The sequence below is a fragment of the Hyla sarda genome, chromosome 4 (assembly GCF_029499605.1).
Source record: "Hyla sarda isolate aHylSar1 chromosome 4, aHylSar1.hap1, whole genome shotgun sequence".
NCBI classification, from domain to species: Eukaryota; Metazoa; Chordata; class Amphibia; order Anura; family Hylidae; genus Hyla; species Hyla sarda.
The window spans coordinates 303,189,381-303,211,785 of NC_079192.1; positions in this window are offsets into that span (position 1 = coordinate 303,189,381).

Genomic DNA, 22,405 nt, shown 5'->3' on the forward strand with positions numbered 1-22,405 from the left:
CAAAATGAGAAATGTTTGACAAGATTTCTCATAGGTAGCATCCACTATCCAAAAAATTTTAATTCCCAGACCAAGGCCCCACCTCTGCGGCATCAGGAACCCATATATTGCCTGAAGGACACAGCCTGGAGTTGGCTGATGCACCAGTACACACAGGGCTTCACAATCCGCCCCAAAATCAACAAAATTGTATACATTTAAAAAAAAATATGTATACCTTTGTGTAAGAACAAGCGCATATCCAACATTTCAGAAGACTCTATAATGCAGGACGGTGGACCACCCAAAGACTTTCTTCTCAAAAAAAATAAACCACACAATGTTTGAAATTATTTTAAAAAAATTATTACATATGTGTGTAAGCGCATCTGTCTCCAAAAGATCAGATCACCAAAGGATTTTTTTCGCCAAAAATGATTAAGCAGAGTTAATCCCTCTCCGGATTTTTATTTATTTTTTCATAAAAAAAATCACACGCAACAAGCATTCCGTTGTGTAACGGTTAGCATTCTGCAAATTTCAATTTTATTACTGATAAAATTATCAGTAAATTTAACAATAACACTAACCAAGAGTGTTTAATTACCCCATACATTGCACCAGGAACAGTCAGGAGTAGGCCTCAGCAGTACCCAAGAGGCTTTAATAACCCCTTACCTTGCCCGATCAATTGCGAGATCGAGCAATAACAGGTGTGTTATGGCCTCAGATGTCCTGGGCCGCACTAGCGCTCCACTGAACGGATTAGTGTGTCTCTATTTTTCAAGGACAGGTGCGTGTTACACGCTGAAACCAGTTCGTGATAGGGATCTGGGATTGCAATTATTTACCCTTAAAACGAGGAATTACCAGTAAGTGAGGGTCATAAGCTCACGTTGATTAAGTCCCTGCCCTTTGTACACACCGCCCGTCGCTACAACCGATTGGATTGGCTAGTGAAGTCCTCGGATCGGCCCAGGCGGGGTAGGAGAAGGCCCTGGCAGAGCGCCGAGAATTTAACGATTATTGTTGAAATTTGCATTAAGCATGTATTTAGCTACTGCTAAACATGCAAAAATTTAAAGCCCAAGGCCAGAGGCACCAGGGAGGCAAGTAGTTTGTGAAAGACACAGAATGAGTCTGGAGCAGTCATTTGCAGTACCCAAGAGGGTTTCATAACCCCTTACATTTAAAAATCAATGTTTACATTTGCATTAAGCATGTATTTAGCTACTGCTAAACTTCAAAAAATTATAGGCCCAAGGCCTGAGGCAAGTAGTTTGTGAAAGACACAGAATGAGTCTGGAGCAGTCATTCGCAGTACCCAAGAGTGTTTCATAACCCCTTACATTTAAAGATCAATGTTTACATTTGCATTAAGCATGTATTTAGCTACTGCTAAACTTCAAAAAATTACAGGCCCAAGGCCAGAAGCATCAGTTTCCCCCATATTAGGAGCACAGTTGTCCCCCAGATTAGGAGCATAGATGTCCCCCAGATTAGGCAGCATAGATGTCCCACAGATTAGGAGCATAGATGTCCCCCAGATTAGGCAGCATAGATGTCCCCCAGATTAGGATCATAATTGTCCCCCAGATTAGGAGCATAATTGCCCCCAGATTAGGAGCATAGTTGTCCCCCAGATTAGGAGCATAGTTGTGCCCCAGATTAGGAGCATAGTTGTCCCCCAGATTAGGCAGCATAGTTGTCCCCCAGTCAGCGCGGGCCGGTCAGAGCCAATCAAAGGGCCGTATGTGGCAAGCGGGCCGTACAATGCACAGGTCTGCCCCAGAGGGTTTCATAACCAACCATAATAGAGAAAATATTGTTGTAGGAACATGGTCAATCTACTCAGACCCATCTGTCATTGGTGGCTGGAAATCCTGGCTGATCCATCCGTGATTCATCTTGACAAACGTCAGTCTCTCCACATTTTTAGTGGACAGACGAGTTCGCCTTGGGGTGACTATGGCCCCACTAAACACCCGCTCTGATGGCACACTACTGGCCGGGCAGGACAAGTTTGGCTGCCCAGAAGTCCAGTGGATCTTCAATGGTTGTTGGCACGGCCATGTCAAGGTATGCCACCACCTGCTGGTTCAGGTCCTGCTCCATGTCTATCTGCTGCTGATGAGTTGCTTCACTATGTGGGTGAAGAAAGCTACTCATCAGCGACTGTAGACTCAGGCTGCTGCTGATTGAGCTGGTACTGCTCCTGCCACCCCTCCCCTCCCCAGCAGCCATGGCAGTGGAAGGTGAGCGCAGAGGGCCCCCTGAGTCAGACCTGCGAGTGGATGGACCATATGGCCGATAGGCATCAGCCAACTGACTACGTAGAATCTCTCTGTAGTAGGTCAGTTTGTCCTCCCTCTCAGTGGGTGTAAAAAAGGCCCCCATTTTGGGACGGTAGTGAGGGTCTAATAAGGTGGAGATCCAGAAGTCATACCGCTGACGAATTTTGACAATTCGGGGGTCAGCACGCAAGCAACTTAGCATGCATCATGCCATTTGCGCCAGTGACTCGGAGGGACTACCTGCGTCCATCTCCACTGCATACTGCCACGGTGTGTCTGGGTCCTCTGTCTCAACTTCCTCATAACCCTCCAGCTCCTCTGGCTGCTCCTGCAACACCGACCATCTCATCTAACCTGAACTGTGCTCCGCTCTGCCCCTCATCATCCTCCTCCTCCAGTTCAGCCCCCACAGGGCTCATGTAGCCTTGAGATGTAGGCGCAACGTCTCCATTGCCGTTACCAGCCATGGTTTCAATCATTTGTTGTGGGAAATGTAGGAGTGGAATTACGTCGTTCATTGCGTAATCCAGGCGACCCACAAATAATGTGGCTTCCTCAAAGGGCCTCAGCAAACGGCAGGTGTCACGTATGAGCTGCCACTGGTTCACATTGAAGTTACACAGGGGAGTACTCCTATCTGCTTGGATCATCAAGAAATCGATGATGGCTTTTCTTTGTTCGTATAGTCTGTCCAACATATGGAGGGTGGAATTCCAACGTGTGGCAACATCACAAATAAGACTATGTTGTGGGATACCGTTGTGACGCTGCAGCTCAAGGAACGTGTGCTTGGCGGTGTACGAGTGGCTGAAGTGCATGCACAGTTTCCTTGCCATTTTCAGGATGTTTTGCAAATGGGGTGAAGACTTGAGGAAGTGCTTGACAACCAGATTCAACACGTGTGCCATGCAGGGCGCATGTTTCACACTTCCTTGTCGCAGCGCGGATGTTCTTCCCCTTGTCTGTCACCATGGTTCTCATTTCCAGATTTCGTGGAGTAAGCCATACTCGGATTTATTTACGAATGAGCAGTTCCTCCCCTGTGTGACTCCGTTCACCAAGGCAAACCATGTGAAGAACAGCTTGACACCGCCGTGCCCTACACACATGGTACGATGAATGGCCACCGAGATTTGGACGTGCAGTGGAGGCTGAGGACACGGTGGAGCATGATGAGGTGGCGGCGTCGCACACTGTAACAGGACCAACTGCCTGGGAGCGAGAGCGTGGAGGAGGAAGCAATGTGACCTGTCCAAGTTGCTGTTGTGGCTGTGCAGGAACCACATTTACCCAGTGAGCCGTAAAAGACAAGTATTGTCCCTGCCCGTAGTTACAGCTTCACACGTCGGCGCTGCCGTGCACTTTTGAACACACCGACAGGCTCAAGGACTGGCCCACCTTCTCTTGTACAAACTTATGCAGGGCTGGTACTCCCTTCTTCACAAAGAAATGACGGCTTGGGACTCTCCACCTTGGCTCGGCACAAGCCATCAATTCTCTGAAAGGTGCAGAGTCTTGTTATATTGATCTTGTAGTAGTATATATACAATATTGGAGCTGTAATTACCGCGTCTGCCGACATCTGGTCTCCACTGGCTCATGTCAGTTTTTAAAAGCTATTCGACCCAAATGAATTCAGATCGAACAAAATTTTGGGGGAAAATTTTTCATAAAATTCAATCAACGGTAGTCCTCATATGTTATCTCTGGAATTACCACAATAGTCCAAAGAGACAGGTTGGAGCGAGAAATTTAAACTATAACTGATTAAATGAAAAATTTTAAGTTTCATACTTAGTTTTGCAGTACCAGCTGTGTTTATTTACACGTGCATAGCTTGATATTTTCAACAAGCTTTTGATACTGGCAGGATCTACCCAGTTGCCCTCCCGGGTCTGACCTGCACCACTGAGAGTACAAACTGACACACTACTCTAAAATTGTGCCGCCACCTCCAGACTGTGTCATTGTGCCGCCCTATGGTCTCCTCATACTGTGCTTCCAGATCCAGGCTCTATCATAGTGCCACCCTATGGCCTCCTCATGCTGCTGCCACCTCCAGGCTGTGTCATTCTGCCTCCATTTGGTCTCCACTGGCTCAAGTCAGTTTTTTATAGCTATTCGACCCAAATAAATTCTGATCTTTTTTCAGAAAATTAGGTTAATCAGACAAATCAAATTTTTCATAAAATTCGATCATTGCTAGTCCTCGTATGTTGACAAACCACAAGAGAACAAACTGACACTGTATATAAGTACACACCAGTAATCATTATCAATTATAAGAAATACTTTATTATACATTACATGGACATAGCAAAAAATCATATATAGAATATACAAATGACAGACACATCTTAAGCCAAGTAAAACCTCACACTAGGAGCGACAGCACAACCCTGGGGAGAGGCCATGAACCCTCTTGCCTGGACTGTGACCCTGTCCTACACAGTGGCAATTGCCCACCCACCACCAGATTAAATTTCACTCATCAATATTAAGGACATCCCTGTGTCCCGAAAGATCTTTTCGGGACACAAGGATTCCCCCGTTAATTTTCTGTGGCCCCGCGTTAACTTTAAAAATGCAGGGAGGTAGCACACGCCGGGATGTCACTGACGTCCCGTGCATGTGACCATATGAATGGAGGTGCGGAGGAGCACAGCATCGAGCAGGAGTACGTGCGCTGGCCAGCATATCAAGTTACTAGTGGCACATCAGCTTCAGTGCTCTGACCATTGCTCCTCCGGTCCTGGGACCTACTGCTATGGTAGCGGTGGACTGAGCAATGAAGTGGGGCAGTACACAGACATACAGCCTCCAGCCATACACTGTATATGGCTAGAGGCTGTATGTCTGTGGGGGCCACTGCCAACCTAATGTGGGGGAAGATACTGCCAACCTAATGTGGGGAAACAATACTCCCAACCTAATGTGGGGAAACAATACTGCCAACCTAATGTGGGGAACATACTGCCAACCTAATGTGTGGGAACATACTGCCTACCTAATGTGGGGGAAACTATACTGCCAACCTAATGTGGGGGAACTATACTGCCAACCCAATGTGGAGGAACTATATTGCCAACCTAATCTGGGGGAAACAATACTGCCAACCTAATGTGGGGGAAACAATACTGCCAACCTAATGTGGGGAAACAATACTGCCAATCTAATGTGGGGGAACATACTGCAAACCTAATGTGGAGGAACATACTGCAAACCTAATGTGGGGGAACATACTGCTAACTTAATGTGGGGGAAAAGCAATGCAGTAATGACATGATGGACGGGGCGACACATGAACCCCAGGCATTCCGTTGCCAAGCGTTTTACTCAGGGGTGTTTGTGCTGAATGGTCTCGTCACAGATATATATATACCTCTCAATCAAGTGGAATACCTTTCAGATAGAGATCCCCTGTGCGTCCACATGGCAGCCACTGCCCCTCTACGTCATGTATCTAATTTCCGGCGCATTTGAATACCACTGTTATTACATTGGCGCCCAGATTGCGCGTGGCGTGTGAGCTGTGTCGAGATCTTGCGAGGGCACCCATATGTACCTGTTAGCATTGTATTACAACAGCGCTCAAGTCTCGTAAGGCGCGTGAGTAGTGCCCAGAATTCCCAAGGGCGTATCCTCTTACCATACAATGCCCTACCATTGGTCCAAGCGTCAGGACCACGGAATTAAAATGCGCCTGTGCAGTTATTGTCAGAATATGACACACCACATCTCTATTAGACACATGCGCACCAGATCACCACTATGGAATGCATCACGTGATACAATCATGATACGCAAGGCATGCTGCATCAATGTGCCTCACTATGCGTCTCATTGGAAGATGCCGATCTGTCCCTACCATCTGCGTGCAGCTGCGTTTAGCAGCTGCACAGCAGAGAGAATAAAAGAAGGGGATACTATATAATATATATTCTCAGCACATTCATGTAAGTAATTAGATAGTTAAATAAGTAAGTACATCCAAGGGCATATATATATATATATATATATATATATATATATATATATTAAAAGAGGGGAAGAAAAGAAAAGAAGTAAAAATAAAAATGAATACAAAAGATTAAATTAAAAAATATATTTTTTATATACTTATACATATAGAAAAAACAAGTACATACATATAGATATATCTACATATGTGGATAAAATATCAAATGTGAGAAAAGGAAGAAAAATTTAGTTTTTTACACACACACATATATATATATATATATATATATATATATATATATATATATATATATATATATACATATCAATATATATATATATATATATATATATATATATTATATTAAACATACTGTATCTTAATATCTTATTGTGAATCAAACCCCGACATCTCAACTATGTCACAGTTCAAATATTATATACTAGTGCATATTTGCATACATGCATGTTTACTAATCCACATGCACACATGTGTGTGTCCAGAAATAATTAAACGTGTTACAATCCCCCATATATTTATTTAGGCCACTGATAACTATGGCCCAATTTATAAATATGTGTGCTGACATTAAAGGGTACCTCTCATCAAAAAAACTTTTGATATATTATAGATTAATGTATGCAGAATAACTTTACAATTGCATGTTATTAAAAAAAATATGCTTTCTATTAAATTTTCCACTTTGAAGAAATGACCACTCATGCTGGAGTCCTAAACATTACGAGCTGCCAGTCTGCTTTGTTCACAAAGGAGAACACTCAGAGCTGCCAGCCTGCTTTGTTCACAGCCTGTTTGGCTGTGAACAAAGCAGGCTGGCAGCTCTGAGTGTTTAGGACTCCAGCATGAGTCAGAAATGCTTGCTGACAGAACTGATCAGGAAAAATACAATAGAAAGAAGCAAATTTTTCACTAACATGCTATTGGAAAGTTATTCAACATTCATTAATCTAAAATATATCAAAAGTTTATTTGATGAGAGGTACCCTTTAATATATCCCAATTCCTTGGTCCATATATAGATATAACATCTCCCGTATAATTAAAGAGGTACTCTGGTGGAAAACGTTTTGTTTTTAAATCAACTGGTTCCAGAAAGTTAAACAGATTTGTAAATTACTTCTATTAAACAATCTTAATCCTTCCAGTACTTATTAGCTGCTGAATACTACAGGGGAAATTATTTTCTTTTTGGAACACAGAGCTCTCTGCTGACATCACAAGTACAGTGCTCTGCTGACCTCTCTGTCCATTTTAAGAACTGTCCAGAGTGTGAGAAAATCCCCATAGAAAACATATGCTGCTCTGGAGCACTGAGCATTGGGGGCGGTGGCGCTGAGAGGTAGGGGCTGGGAGAAGCAGTAGCTGGCCTCGCAGTGGAACCGCCAGCTCGATTTTAACATACAAGTACAAGATTTTTCAGTGCAGCAACTTATAGCAGTATGCGCCCACTCATCCAACAGCGCAGAAGCTGAATGTGCTCCTGTCCAAGTTGCTGGTACTGCAGTCCCGCTCTTTTCAAGTGGACACTCAGTCATGCTCAAGTGGACACTCGCTCACTCAGTCAAGTCAAGCTTTTTCACTGCAGCAACGTATACACTCCAGCACCGCGGCTGCTGGCATCAGACTTGCCCTCCAATGGGTCCTCAAAAAAGGATTTAAAGTTTGCTCATTCCAAATGCCAGCCTCTGTCATTGTGCCACTGTGCAGCAGTGATTCTAATAGCGATGCCTGTGATCTGCATGTCATACGAAATTACAGTATTATTTTACAAACACAGCACATCCCTATGCATGTTATGACAAGGCAAAGTGTTCTACACCCCTATTGAGACTCTCTGTAGCCTGGAAATAGCCATTTTAGTAGCAATTCCCCATGAATAAATTCAGATCAAACTGTTTTGTTTTTTTCCGGAAAATTCGGTGAATCGGCTGAATCAAATTTTTCAAAATTTCACTCATCTCTAGCTAGGACCACTCAGAAATTCGCCGTCTCATAGACGGCAATGTATTTCCAAGTGGAATCCACAGAAAAAATAGATTCTTTCTTCAGATGCCCAAATCAGGATTTCCTCTGCAGAAACATCTGCCATGCAAAGTCCGCCATGTGCATGGTGCAGCAGAATCCCATTCAAACCATGATCCGCATATACTCATATTCATATAATACTAATCACTTCATGTATGGTGGGTCCTGATAGAAGCCAGGACCCACCATGCATGAAGTGATCTCAGCTGAAGTTGCATCATCTACAGAAAGTAAATGGTCATTCATGCATTATAATGTACAAAGGCATAAGGGTTAAAGGGTTGATAACAGTTTAAATATATTTTTGGTTTTCAAACATAAAACATTTATATATATGAAGTAACATTTTTGCCTTATATTGCAAATACATTAGTTTTAGGTTTGGACGATAACCACATTGTTGGGCAATAACCACATTGTCTTGATTTATCTCATATGGCAATATGACAGGATATTATAGAAGATAAATATAGAAATCTGAGAATGTCTACAAATAGTACTTGAAGTTGAACTCTTTTTGTCGTCATTACAGTACATACTGTCTAAAGGTAAAACAATACAATTGTTGGGTTGTGTAATGTTTGCAGGCAATTTGAGAATCTACAAATTTCAAAAGTTTAACTTTAGGGAACATTTCACAACCTCCAGTGATCACCAGGTCATGTTTAATGTCAGGGGGGGGGGGGGGGGGGGGGCGGTGATACACACATCATTCTATAGTATAAATACAATAACCCTTAGGGGTATTTCAATAGACGTTCTGGCAGTCTGAATATTTCTTCATAGTAAACTATTTTAGTCGTTACCCAACATGAAGGCTGTAATTGTTTTTCTCTTTGTAGCATTGAGCTGCTTCTTTGGTAAGGCCAAGTGTAAATTCTTATAAATTGTATATTTTAGTAATCTAGTAGAAATATATATCCAATTACTGAAATGTGCTATGAATTCTATGTAAAAATTATTGATTCTAATTCATAGTTAAAAACTATGTTTACAAAGAATTGGCAAAAAAGACACATTTGTTTTGGATTTACAGGTTCTGGAAATAGGTTCTGATTTTGTTACTTCTGGTGGAGATAAATCAGGTAAGTTGCATTTATATCATATGTCTTTTAATACTGCATTTTTTTTTATTTACTTAAGAACCTAAAAAGTGGCATGATGGGTCCATATAACTCCTTACTTTAGTGTCATAGGCCCTGTGTGACACCATACTATAAATCTGTTCACTCATTTATAAGAAGTATTGGTCCTTGTATATCTCTATATCAGAATGTGTATGAATTCAAAACAAAATACCGTACATATCATGTTTCTATTAAATATAAGCATACAGAGGTATCTAGTGGCCCCATAGACATTCATAGGCAGTTTATCATGGCTTTGTACAATATATAACATATGGATCTGTAATATATCAATGTGCATAAACACAGATAACAGCAAAACAAGAATAGTCTCTAAAAAGTATCCTAGAGTATTTTATCAGTTTATTTCTCTTTCAATTTTTTTTTCAATGCAGAGATAATCCCACAGAGTTGCCTGGAAATACTTATTAAGGTAATATTGTAATTATTTAAACAGAAAACATAGATAGATAAATAGATAGATAGATAGATAATGCAGCAGGGAAGCAGCACAATCCAGTATTATAACAATGTTGGTGCACGCAGAGCCAGACCTGGGTCAGGGGTCCATATACAAGTATAAATCAAGGATAAATCCGCAGCGCTCTTGATTCCATAAAAAGAAGTGATATTTATTCCATATTCAACATAGTGTCACAGCAATGTTTCTGCCAGCTCACCTGGCAGAAACCAAGCTTGAGAAAGGCCAGGTGAGCTGGCAGAAACGTTGCTGTGACACTATGTTGAATATGGAATAAATATCACTTCTTTTTATGGAATCAAGAGTGCTGCGGATTTATCCTTGATTTATAGATAGATAGTTTATGCACATTCCCTTTAGAGAAAAATGCTTGAAATCTAGAGACATATGAATGCACAAACTTGTAATTTAACAAATATATAAAGAAGATGTATAAAATAATGTATCTTGGACCACCCTGAATAAGGCTCATGTAAAGATAATTCATATTATAGTATTCATTTTCACTGTTATGAACAGGTCAATGTCCCACAAGATCTTGAAAAATTACAAAAGTTGATATGTTTATACCTGAAAGGAAAGGTATGCATACACTTCCTTTATTTATCTTTTCATATTCCAAAAACATTTGCTAATTATCCCATTATAAAAGCATTGTCTATTTCTTTCATTAAATATGTATTGATGGGCATATGAGGGTGTATCGAGCAGGCTTAGGAGCTGATTCTGTTTTATACATGGCAGGTGTCAATACAAAGCACAATTGATCCTTTAAAAAACAAGTCATATGGCTCTGGTAATGAAAAAATAAAAGAGTTATGACTTTTAGAAACTGAACAGAAATAAAAATAAAACTTTTAATATATTGTTCCTTATATAATTTTCAGACACTTTGCTATTTACTTGCTGTTAAAATTGTCAACCGGTATATGTTTTTAATGTGATTGAAAAACCGTCCACTAGGTGGCTCTGTTCTGTCCCATGCACAAGCCAAACAGTTAGTTTGGTCTCCTCCCAGCCTGGCAGGAGACCAAACTCAGGAAGAGCGTGCAAGGCATGGCAGGGCACAGCTCTCGCAGGCTTCAGTGACGTTGTTCCTACTAGCGAACGCCCACTTTCTCCTGCCGGGAGCTCACACAATGTAAGCAAGGGGAAAGGTATGATACAGAGCTTTTTAAAGCTTGGAAAAATGTTTTAAAGGCAGGAGAGGTGTTAGGAGTAGTTAGGGAATATAATCTGAGTTAGTTTAGAAAATATGGTTTGATGACAGGTACTCTTAAAAGACTGAATTATATTTTTCATATTGCAGAAAGACCATAACGAAGAACTGTACAAGGAATTCCTAAAAGAAGTACATGATACTCTGGTAAATTGAATTGTTTTATACTTTTATTATATTTCTTAAATGCCTTCATTTATTTACGATATGCCATCTTGTTTCATAATAAAACATTTTTTTTTTTATCTTTGTAGAAAAATACAGGCTGCACAGTCGATGAAATCCTGAATACTCCAGAATTTTTGGTAATGAAGATGCAAAGAAATGTAGCAAAATGTATATAAAATATGCATACGGCACTGTGGACGTGGAGAGTTTGTGCAGTCTCTCTGGGCAACGCTCGCACTAGAAGTGCTGTTCTAACAGTGGTGCTCTGCTAATTCAAAGCATTCATTAGTGTCCAACAAGTAGAAAAAATTAAATAATAGCCGGCACTCACCGATCTTCTCAGTCTTCTTATTTTATTATACTCACATATATGATGGGTAGGGAACAGACATAAGGGGGTTACACAGGCAACAAAGCTCCGTTTTGTGCAGCAGGTGCACTTCCTCCGGCCCAAAAATGGCCTGAGGAAGTGCACCTGCTGCACGAAACAGAGCTTTGTTGCCTGTGTAACCCCCTTATGTCTGTTCCCTACCCATCATATATGTGAGTATAATAAAATAAGAAGACTGAGAAGATCAGTGAGTGCCGGCTATTATTTCATTTTTTCTACTTGTTGGACACAAATGTAGCAAAATGATTACTAATAAAATATAAATGTATGTCTACATATTACAACAATATGTACCCTCTGTGCATAAAAGAACATAAATGTTTCCCAGACTTAGAAAAGATCTATTTGACAGCGAAAAGTCTGAAAGTTTTTGTTTTTTTACTAATATGAAGCCAGGATTAAAGGGATTTTCCCCACAAAGCAACATCTAAAACAGGAAATTTTTAGAAATGCTTGTAAATTTAACATATTTTTATTTTCACATAATGTATGAGTTTAGCTTTTTATCATTATGATGAAAGTCTTTTTAATATTTAGAATAAAATCCCCCAAAAAACGATTTATTGTTTGGCTAAAGCTGAACTTACTTTTGTATTCACCTGTTTTTACTTTCTCTCATTACAAGGAGAATGTTGGAAATCAAGTTGGAGAAATAGCAGACAAACTTGGTTTGCAAATTTTAAAAACAGTGGTAAGATTTAAAAAAAAAATGCTTTTGTGTTTTTTCCTCTTTCATTGGTACCAGTGTGTCTTCTCCGTCATGTAGAAAAAAAATGGATGTGCACTGTCTCACTTTTATATTAATTCCTAGAGGGAATCAGGGAATTGAAGGGTTAACTTTTCAGTCAGGGCGTTGAAGGGTTAACGTCTTTCATGGGGTGGTTCCAGAGAGAACCTCTACTTTCAGGGAAGAAGAAAATCTTCTTTTTTTGCTTTTTTAGACCTCAATAAATGTTATAAGGGTCTAAAGTATCTTTCTTCTGTTGGACCAAGGACAATGGAGGAAATGTATCAAAATCTGTGGAGAGGCAAAGTTGCCCTGTTGCCTATAGCAACCAACTATTTCAAAGGCCTTGTTAAGAATGTAAGAAGTAAGCTGATTGGTTGCTATGGGCAATGGGCAACTTTGCATCTCCACAGGTTTTGATAAATCTCCCCCAATATAGCTTATTCCTACTTCTCAGCTGGAAGGGTACCAACATTTTCTCCTAGAGCCCATCCTACTAGTGCTTTCCTTACCTCTTCAGCACAACACTCTCAGATTTGCAGTGCAGCATAAGGGAATGCTCCTTAAAGGGGTATTCCAACTGGCTCCAGAAAGTTAAACAGATTTGTAAATTACTTCTATTACAAAATCTTAGTCCTTCCAATAATTATCAACTGCTGAAGTTAAAGGGGTACTCCGGTGCTAAGACATCTTATCCCCTATCCAAATCGCTAGTAATCAGACCCGGAGCGAGCATGCTCCGGGGGCTGATGCTAACGGGAGCGGCGTGGAAGATCACGGGGGTCCCCCGCGGCGGGACCCCCACGGTCAGGCATCTTATCCCCTATCCTTTGGATAGGGGATAAGATGTCTTAGCGCCGGAGAAACCCTTTAAGTTGTTCTTTTCTGTCTGGCAACAGTGCTCTCTGCTGACATCTCTGCTTGTCTCGGGAACTGCACAAAGTAGAAGAGGTTTGCTATGGGGATTTGCTTCTACACTGGACAGTTCCCGAGACTCGTGTCAGAAAAGAACAACTCAACTTCAGCAGCTCATAAGTACTGAAATAATTTAGATTTTTTAATAGAAGTAATTTACAAATCTGTTTAACTTTCTGGAGCCAGTTGATATATATAAAAAGAAAAAGTGTTTTTTCCTGGATAACCCCTTGAACATCACTCACTATAGAGTCTAGATCTTGGGAAATTATACTTGGTACATTCCTATCATTGTGGAGCTGTAAGTAATGTTCGGGAAGTTTTTGTTTGAAAAATAAATCTGTTTCTCCTAGTCCTGTCAATAGCAGAAGACTCCCTCTCTATCGTTAGACAGTCTATGGTACCATTTATAGGGTATTTGTTTATGAAAAGTTCATTTTTTCCTGATGGCACCCACCATTGTGTCTGCTAAGTGCTGATAGGTAGCAGAGAGAACCTCCCATCTCTATCAAATAAGTACGTTGTAGTTGTCACTAATGATTATGGAATCTGAGGCTTTAAGCTACCAGTTATCTTCTATCCTGTTAGTTGAAGCAGGGTTAGCAGCTGTGTATTATATCCATAGTCCTCTTGCTGATCAGGTGGGCACAGTGACTGTACCATAATGTGGTACTACCAAATGAGTTGTGACTTGTAGAATAAAGTTCATATTTTGTAAATCTCAAGGTGTATGGCACTGCAATAATGCAAAAAAAAAATATTGTTTTTCCAACTTCAACACGAAAAATTAATGAGTGGCATTTTGTCTAAATATTGTTCCATTGGCTTCTAGGCGGATCTTGGACTAAATGATATTGTGCTGAATGCTTTATGTAGCTTATTGGTAAGACATTACATATATGTGATATTATATATTTTAAAAATATTTTGTTCACTACTGCACTTTAAAGGGATTTGTAATGAGACCTATTGTTTCAGTTACGTTTTTATGTTAAACATACGGTATTTTGTAAAAAAAAAAAAAACTTTGGAGATGCTTTTTTTAAATTTTTTTATTTAACTAATAATACTGAAATCTTGCCGTTTTCACTCCTGTTCTATATAGAAAACATTTTATCATTCTTATTATCATCATCAGCAGAATTAAAATGGAGACACCAGTATAAAAATAATATGGGATTACACCATTCACTCTAGATGATGGTCACTGCTCCCCTCCTCCCTCTTCCTGCACAATGACCTCTACACAGGTCAGAAAGCATGTCCAGAAAATGTTTTATATAGAAGTCATACAGTCTTCTCCAGTGTATTCTTTCCTAAGACCATGTACCTACTGTAAAGCATATTTCTAAATTCTGTTATCAGAGCAGAGAAGAAACTCAAGCAATAAATATATACATTTAATAAATAATTTATATTAGGAAAATAAAAAAAGAGCATGTTCATTACATATATTTTTTTTTTTTTTAAAGGAACATTTAAGTATCTGGTCCTAATCATTATTATAAATCTAGGTGACACATTTTCTTAATGTTCTGTGCAAACTGATGATATATGTACATATTAATGTTGTGTATATATTTTGTTATAGGGGGAAACACTTCAAAGCTTAAGTCAGTCATTGGTAAGACTTTCATGTATCTGTCTAAAGTAAAGTGAATGGCAAGCTCCAAGTTCCAAGTTGCATGAAATTATAGAAATCCGTAGGGCAAATATTGTACCACTATGGACAGCTATAGAGACTAAAGATAGGTGAATCGATTGTAAATGAATTAAATGATTGATGCATCATCACTGACTTACTACAATGTATAAAGTTCACACAGAGTCAAAGAGGTCCTATGGCCAAAGAATTGTAGAGTATTTAACTGTGATCCTTTCCTATTTCAAGTTAAACCTGGCTTTGGGATTAACTATTACCAAGTCCTTTATAATAACATTTATTTCAAAAAACATTTCAGTAAATCTTTTCTCCATTAGGGTGGCTTGAATTTAAATCTGAATGGAGCAACACATCTATTAAAAGGATTACCATTGATAGGATGAAGAAAAAACTCATGTAAGTTATAAAAATGTAATTGTAATATTGAGTCACCGGCCCAGATTTACTATTGTTGTCCCCCCCCCCCCCCCCTATGTTTTCAAATCCTATTAACTGTTTTTTTCCCTCCTGGTTTATTAATCTGGTGCATGTCATGGTAAAATTGTGGCACACCAATGAAAAGTGATGCATTGTGATTTATTCAGAGTTTAACAAACCATTGATTTATTTTAAAGTTTTATACTAAAAAAAATGGATAAAAAGGACATATAAAAGAATAAATAGCAAATTATAACAGAAAAATTATTAAAATGCAAATATTTTCCCTGCTTGTTCTATTCTGTTGTATATTTCTGAACACTTTAAGATTAGTAAAAGAAAGGTGCAGTTTTTTTTTAATAATTTTCAATAATAAATCTGTTGGGTTTTGTGGATAACCCATGGGCACAACTGTTTCTCAAAAGCTGAGTCTAAACAGTCAGCATTGGAATAGTAAATCTTGGCGATTGTTGTAATTTTAGTTTTTTTCAACTCTTATGATGTCTTATGATTACTTCTCAGAAAAATGACCATGACCCATGTTTTTTTTTTTTCATAGATGCCAGTCCAAAGTGAAAGACAAATCATAAAATGAACCTCTGTTACTCTTCATAAAAACACTTGAAATGATTGGTCTTTAATAAATAAACTTAGCATTCATCAGAAAGTTTCATGGTCTTTGTTGGCTTGTGTGTGTATATCTTTTGTTTACAAATTGATACGCAAGTTACATTATCCCCTACAAATCCAGACATCCATTTTTTCATATTTGTATTACACCTAACTGGCTCACATTCCTAAACAGTTTTCCATTGATTTTAGATCACCTGAATAAACCAAAAATACTGCTTACCACTAGATTAGCAGTGTTATTTATTACCATGTGAGGCTCTTAACCGTGATTGGACAGACAGATGGGATTTCTGTAAGTAAAGGGAGGCTCTGCCAGCATAAAAGCTTTATTGGACGGACACTTATTGTGGCCATCAACAGAGCTGTACACATGCACCTTAACCCCTTAAAGACCACGGACGTAAATGTACGTCCTGGTGCAGCGGTACTTAGCACACCAGGATGTACATTTACGTCCTGTACATAACTGCGAGCATCAGAGCGATGATTGGGTCATGCGTGGCAGGTCTCGGCTGCTGACAGCAAGAGAACCGCTGGTAATTACCGACATCCGCAATCGTGCGGATATCTGCCATTAACCCCTAAGATGCCATGATCAATGCAGATCACAGCATCTGTGGCAGCACAAATACAATTTATGCTGATCTGATTGCACGCGGCATGTCTAACATGGCGGACAGAGGTCCCTCACCTGCCTCCGCTGCCTTGCCGGTTTCTTCTGCTCTGGTCTGAGATCGAACAGATCAGAGCAGAAGATAGCCGATAGCTCTGAACAGTATTAGCAATCAACGTATTGCCATAAATAGTCCCCTATGGGGACAATTAAAGTGTAAAAAAAAATGTTAAAAAAAGTGAAAAATACCCTTCCCCAATGAAAAAGTAAAATGTCACTCTTCCCCCATTTTTCTCCCAAAAAGTGTAAAAAAAATAATTAATAAACATATTTGGTATACATCTCCTTGTGCAAATGTCCGGACTATTAAAATATAATGTTAATGATTCTGTACGGTGAGCAGTGTGAAAGAAAAAAAAATAATCTGAAATTACAGCTTTTTTGTCACATTTTACTTTAAAAAAATGTAATAAAAAAATTAACAAAAGTTTTATATACACAAATGTGGTATCAATGAAAGGAACAGATCATGGCACAAAAAATGAGTCCTCATATCACTGTTTATACAGAAAAATGAAAAGGTTATAGGTCATCAAATAGAGGGATTTTTAACGTACTAATTTGGTTAAAAAAAGTTTGCGATTTTTTTTAAGCGCAACAATAATAGGAAAGTATGCAATCATGGGTATCATTTTAATCGTATTGACCCACAGAATAAAGAACACATGTTATTTTTACCGTAAATTGTATGGCGTGAACACATACCTTGTGTTCTTTTTAATTTCCCCACACAAATAGTATTTTTTTGGTGGCACCATACATGTTATGGTAAAATGAATAATGTCATTACAAAGGACAACTGCGTGCACAAAAAATAAATCCCCATACTAGTCTGTGGATGAAAATATAAAAGAGTTACGATTTTTAGAAGGCAAGGAGGAAAAAACGAAAAAATGCTAAAATAAAATTGGCCTGGTCCTTAAGGTCAAAATGGTCTTGGTCCTTAACTAGTTAAAGGGGTACTCCGGTGGAAAACTTTTTTTTTAAATCAATTGATGCCAGAAATGTAAACAGATTAGTGAATTATACAAGTAAGAATTTGCTGGTTCTCAAGGACTGTAGAAATATAGTGTCTCAAAATTGAAAATCAGTGTTAATGCAGATATGCGTGAAAGAGTAAATGGAAAGCCGGGGGAGGGGGGCAAAGGAAAAAAACAGTAGTGCCTAAAACATCCAAAAGTACACAGATGTAGAGTTTAAAAATACATTTATTTGCGAATATTAAACATTTGAAATGGCCAGAGTGGATGCTGGCTATCCACCCTTGATAAGACAATATAGTACAATATTAAAGAGTTGATGTAATCAATCAGATAGGTTCATATTCTCCAAGATACTTTCAGTTGCAAGAAACAAAAGTCAGGAGCATTAAAAGCGTAATTGTGCGAACAGAGAAGCTCTGGAGCCCTTATTTTTCCGTGCCCACTGGTGGAGCATGGTATAGTAAAATTTATACTGGGATGTTATGTAGAGCGACTAGGCGGTCCTCTGCATCTCCGCAGTCCTACTAGATGTTTGCAGCTCCTAAACCCATGTGGCAAAGTCTGCCTTGTGAAAGACAAGCCGCACCGACAGGCGGTGTTTGCTGCGCAGGATAACGGATGCTGTGGGTCCTTGTGGAGGAGCGCGCGCTTGGGTGATGCACTGAACCATGTTGTTACGCCGAGCGCTCCGGGTCCCCGCTCCTCCCCGGAGCGCTCGCTTCACTCTCCCCGTGGCAGCGCTCCGGTCACGTCCTCTGACCCGGGGCGCTGCGATTCCGCTGCCAGCCGGGATGCGATTCGCGATGCGGGTAGCGCCCGCTCGCGATGCGCACCCCGGCTCCCCTACCTGACTCGCTCTCCGTCTGTTCTGTCCCGGCGCGCGCGGCCCCGCTCCCTAGGGCGCGCGCGCGCCGGGTCTCTGCGATTTAAAGGGCCACTGCGCCGCTGATTGGCGCAGTGGTTCCAATCAGTGTGTTCACCTGTGCACTTCCCTATATCACCTCACTTCCCCTGCACTCCCTTGCCGGATCTTGTTGCCTTAGTGCCAGTGAAAGCGTTCCTTGTGTGTTCCTTGCCTGTGTTTCCAGACCTTCTGCCGTTGCCCCTGACTACGATCCTTGCTGCCTGCCCCGACCTTCTGCTACGTCCGACCTTGCTTTTGCCTACTCCCTTGTACCGCGCCTATCTTCAGCAGCCAGAGAGGTGAGCCGTTGCTAGTGGATACGACCTGGTCACTACCGCCGCAGCAAGACCATCCCGCTTTGCGGCGGGCTCTGGTGAAAACCAGTAGTGGCTTAGAACCGGTCCACTAGCACGGTCCACGCCAATCCCTCTCTGGCACAGAGGATCCACTACCTGCCAGCCGGCATCGTGACAGTAGATCCGGCCATGGATCCCGCTGAAGTTCCTCTGCCAGTTGTCGCTGACCTCACCACGGTGGTCGCCCAGCAGTCACAACAGATAGCGCAACAAGGCCAACAGCTGTCTCAACTGACCGTTATGCTACAACAGTTACTACCACAGCTTCAGCAGTCATCTCCTCCGCCAGCTCCTGCACCTCCTCCGCAGCGAGTGGCCGCTCCTGGGATACGCTTATCCTTGCCGGATAAATTTGATGGGGACTCTAAGTTTTGCCGTGGCTTTCTTTCCCAATGTTCCCTGCATCTGGAGATGATGTCGGACCTGTTTCCCACTGAAAGGTCTAAGGTGGCTTTCGTAGTCAGCCTTCTGTCCGGAAAAGCCCTGTCATGGGCCACACCGCTCTGGGACCGCAATGACCCCGTCACTGCCTCTGTACACTCCTTCTTCTCGGAAATCCGAAGTGTCTTTGAGGAACCTGCCCGAGCCTCTTCTGCTGAGACTGCCCTGTTGAACCTGGTCCAGGGTAATTCTTCCGTTGGCGAGTATGCCGTACAATTCCGTACTCTTGCTTCAGAATTGTCCTGGAATAATGAGGCCCTCTGCGCGACCTTCAAAAAAGGCCTATCCAGCAACATTAAAGATGTTCTGGCCGCACGAGAAATTCCTGCTAATCTACATGAACTTATTCACCTAGCCACTCGCATTGACATGCGTTTTTCCGAAAGGCGTCAGGAACTCCGCCAAGATATGGACTCTGTTCGCACGAGGCGTTTCTTCTCCTCGGCTCCTCTCTCCTCTGGTCCCCTGCAATCTGTTCCTGTGCCTCCCGCCGTGGAGGCTATGCAGGTCGACCGGTCTCGCCTGACACCTCAAGAGAGGACACGACGCCGTATGGAGAACCTCTGCCTGTACTGTGCTAGTACCGAACACTTCCTGAGAGATTGTCCTATCCGTCCTCCCCGCCTGGAAAGACGTACGCTGACTCCGCACAAAGATGAGACAGTCCTTGATGTCTACTCTGCTTCTCCACGTCTTACTGTGCCTGTGCGGATGTCTGCCTCTGCCTTCTCCTTCTCTACAGTGGCCTTCTTGGACTCTGGATCTGCAGGAAATTTTATTTTGGCCTCTCTCGTCAACAGGTTCAACATCCCGGTGACCAGTCTCGCCAGACCCCTCTACATCAATTGTGTAAATAATGAAAGATTGGACTGTACCATACGTTTCCGCACGGAGCCCCTTCTTATGAGCATCGGATCTCATCATGAGAGGATTGAACTTTTGGTCCTCCCCAATTGCACCTCGGAAATTCTCCTTGGACTTCCCTGGCTTCAACTTCATTCCCCTACCCTGGATTGGTCCACTGGGGAGATCAAGAGTTGGGGGTCCTCTTGTTCCAAGAACTGTCTAAAACCGGTTCCCAGTAACCCTTGCCGTAACTCTGTGGTTCCTCCAGTAACCGGTCTCCCTAAGGCCTATATGGACTTCGCGGATGTTTTCTGCAAAAAACAAGCTGAGACTCTACCTCCTCACAGGCCTTATGATTGCCCTATCGACCTCCTCCCGGGCACTACTCCACCCCGGGGCAGAATTTATCCTCTCTCTGCCCCAGAGACTCTTGCCATGTCCGAATATGTCCAGGAGAATCTAAAAAAGGGCTTTATCCGTAAATCCTCCTCTCCTGCCGGAGCCGGATTTTTCTTTGTGTCCAAAAAAGATGGCTCCCTACGTCCATGCATTGACTACCGCGGTCTTAATAAAATCACGGTTAAGAACCGCTACCCCTTACCCCTCATCTCTGAACTCTTTGATCGCCTCCAAGGTGCCCACATCTTCACTAAATTGGACTTAAGAGGCGCCTATAACCTCATCCGCATCAGAGAGGGGGACGAGTGGAAAACGGCATTTAACACCAGAGATGGACACTTTGAGTATCTGGTCATGCCCTTTGGACTGTGCAACGCCCCTGCCGTCTTCCAAGACTTTGTCAATGAAATTTTTCGTGATCTGTTATACTCCTGTGTTGTTGTATATCTGGACGATATCCTAATTTTTTCTGCCAATCTAGAAGAACACCGCCAGCATGTCCGTATGGTTCTTCAGAGACTTCGTGACAACCAACTCTATGCCAAAATTGAGAAATGTCTGTTTGAATGCCAATCTCTTCCTTTTCTAGGATATTTGGTCTCTGGCCAGGGACTACAGATGGATCCAGACAAACTCTCTGCCGTCTTAGATTGGCCACGCCCCTCCGGACTCCGTGCTATCCAACGCTTTTTGGGGTTCGCCAATTATTACAGGCAATTTATTCCACATTTTTCTACCATTGTGGCTCCTATCGTGGCTTTAACCAAAAAAAATGCTGATCCCAAGTCCTGGCCCCCTCAAGCAGAAGACGCCTTTAAACGACTCAAGTCTGCCTTTTCTTCGGCTCCCGTCCTCTCCAGACCTGACCCTTCCAAACCCTTCCTATTGGAGGTTGATGCCTCCTCAGTGGGAGCTGGAGCTGTTCTTCTACAAAAAAATTCTTCCGGGCATGCTGTCACTTGTGGTTTTTTCTCTAGGACCTTCTCTCCAGCGGAGAGGAACTACTCCATCGGGGATCGAGAGCTTCTAGCCATTAAATTAGCACTTGAGGAATGGAGGCATCTGCTGGAGGGATCAAGTTCTCCTGTTATTATCTACACCGACCACAAGAACCTCTCCTACCTCCAGTCTGCCCAACGGCTGAATCCTCGCCAGGCCCGGTGGTCTCTGTTCTTTGCCCGATTTAATTTTGAGATTCACTTTCGTCCTGCCGATAAGAACATTAGGGCCGATGCTCTCTCTCGTTCCTCGGATGCCTCAGAAGTTGAACTCTCTCCGCAACACATCATTCCACCTGACTGCCTGATCTCCACTTCTCCTGCCTCCATCAGGCAGACTCCTCCAGGAAAGACCTTTGTTTCTCCTCGCCAACGCCTCGGAATCCTCAAATGGGGTCACTCCTCCCATCTCGCAGGTCATGCGGGTATCAAGAAATCTGTGCAACTCATCTCCCGCTTCTATTGGTGGCCGACTCTGGAGACGGATGTTGTGGACTTTGTGCGAGCCTGCACTATCTGTGCCCGGGATAAGACTCCTCGCCAGAAGCCCGCTGGTTTTCTTCATCCTCTGCCTGTCCCCGAACAGCCTTGGTCTCTGATTGGTATGGATTTTATTACTGACTTACCCCCATCCCATGGCAACACTGTTATTTGGGTGGTCGTTGATCGATTCTCCAAAATGGCACATTTCATCCCTCTTCCTGGTCTTCCTTCTGCGCCTCAGTTAGCTAAACAATTTTTTGTACACATTTTTCGTCTTCACGGGTTGCCTACGCAGATTGTC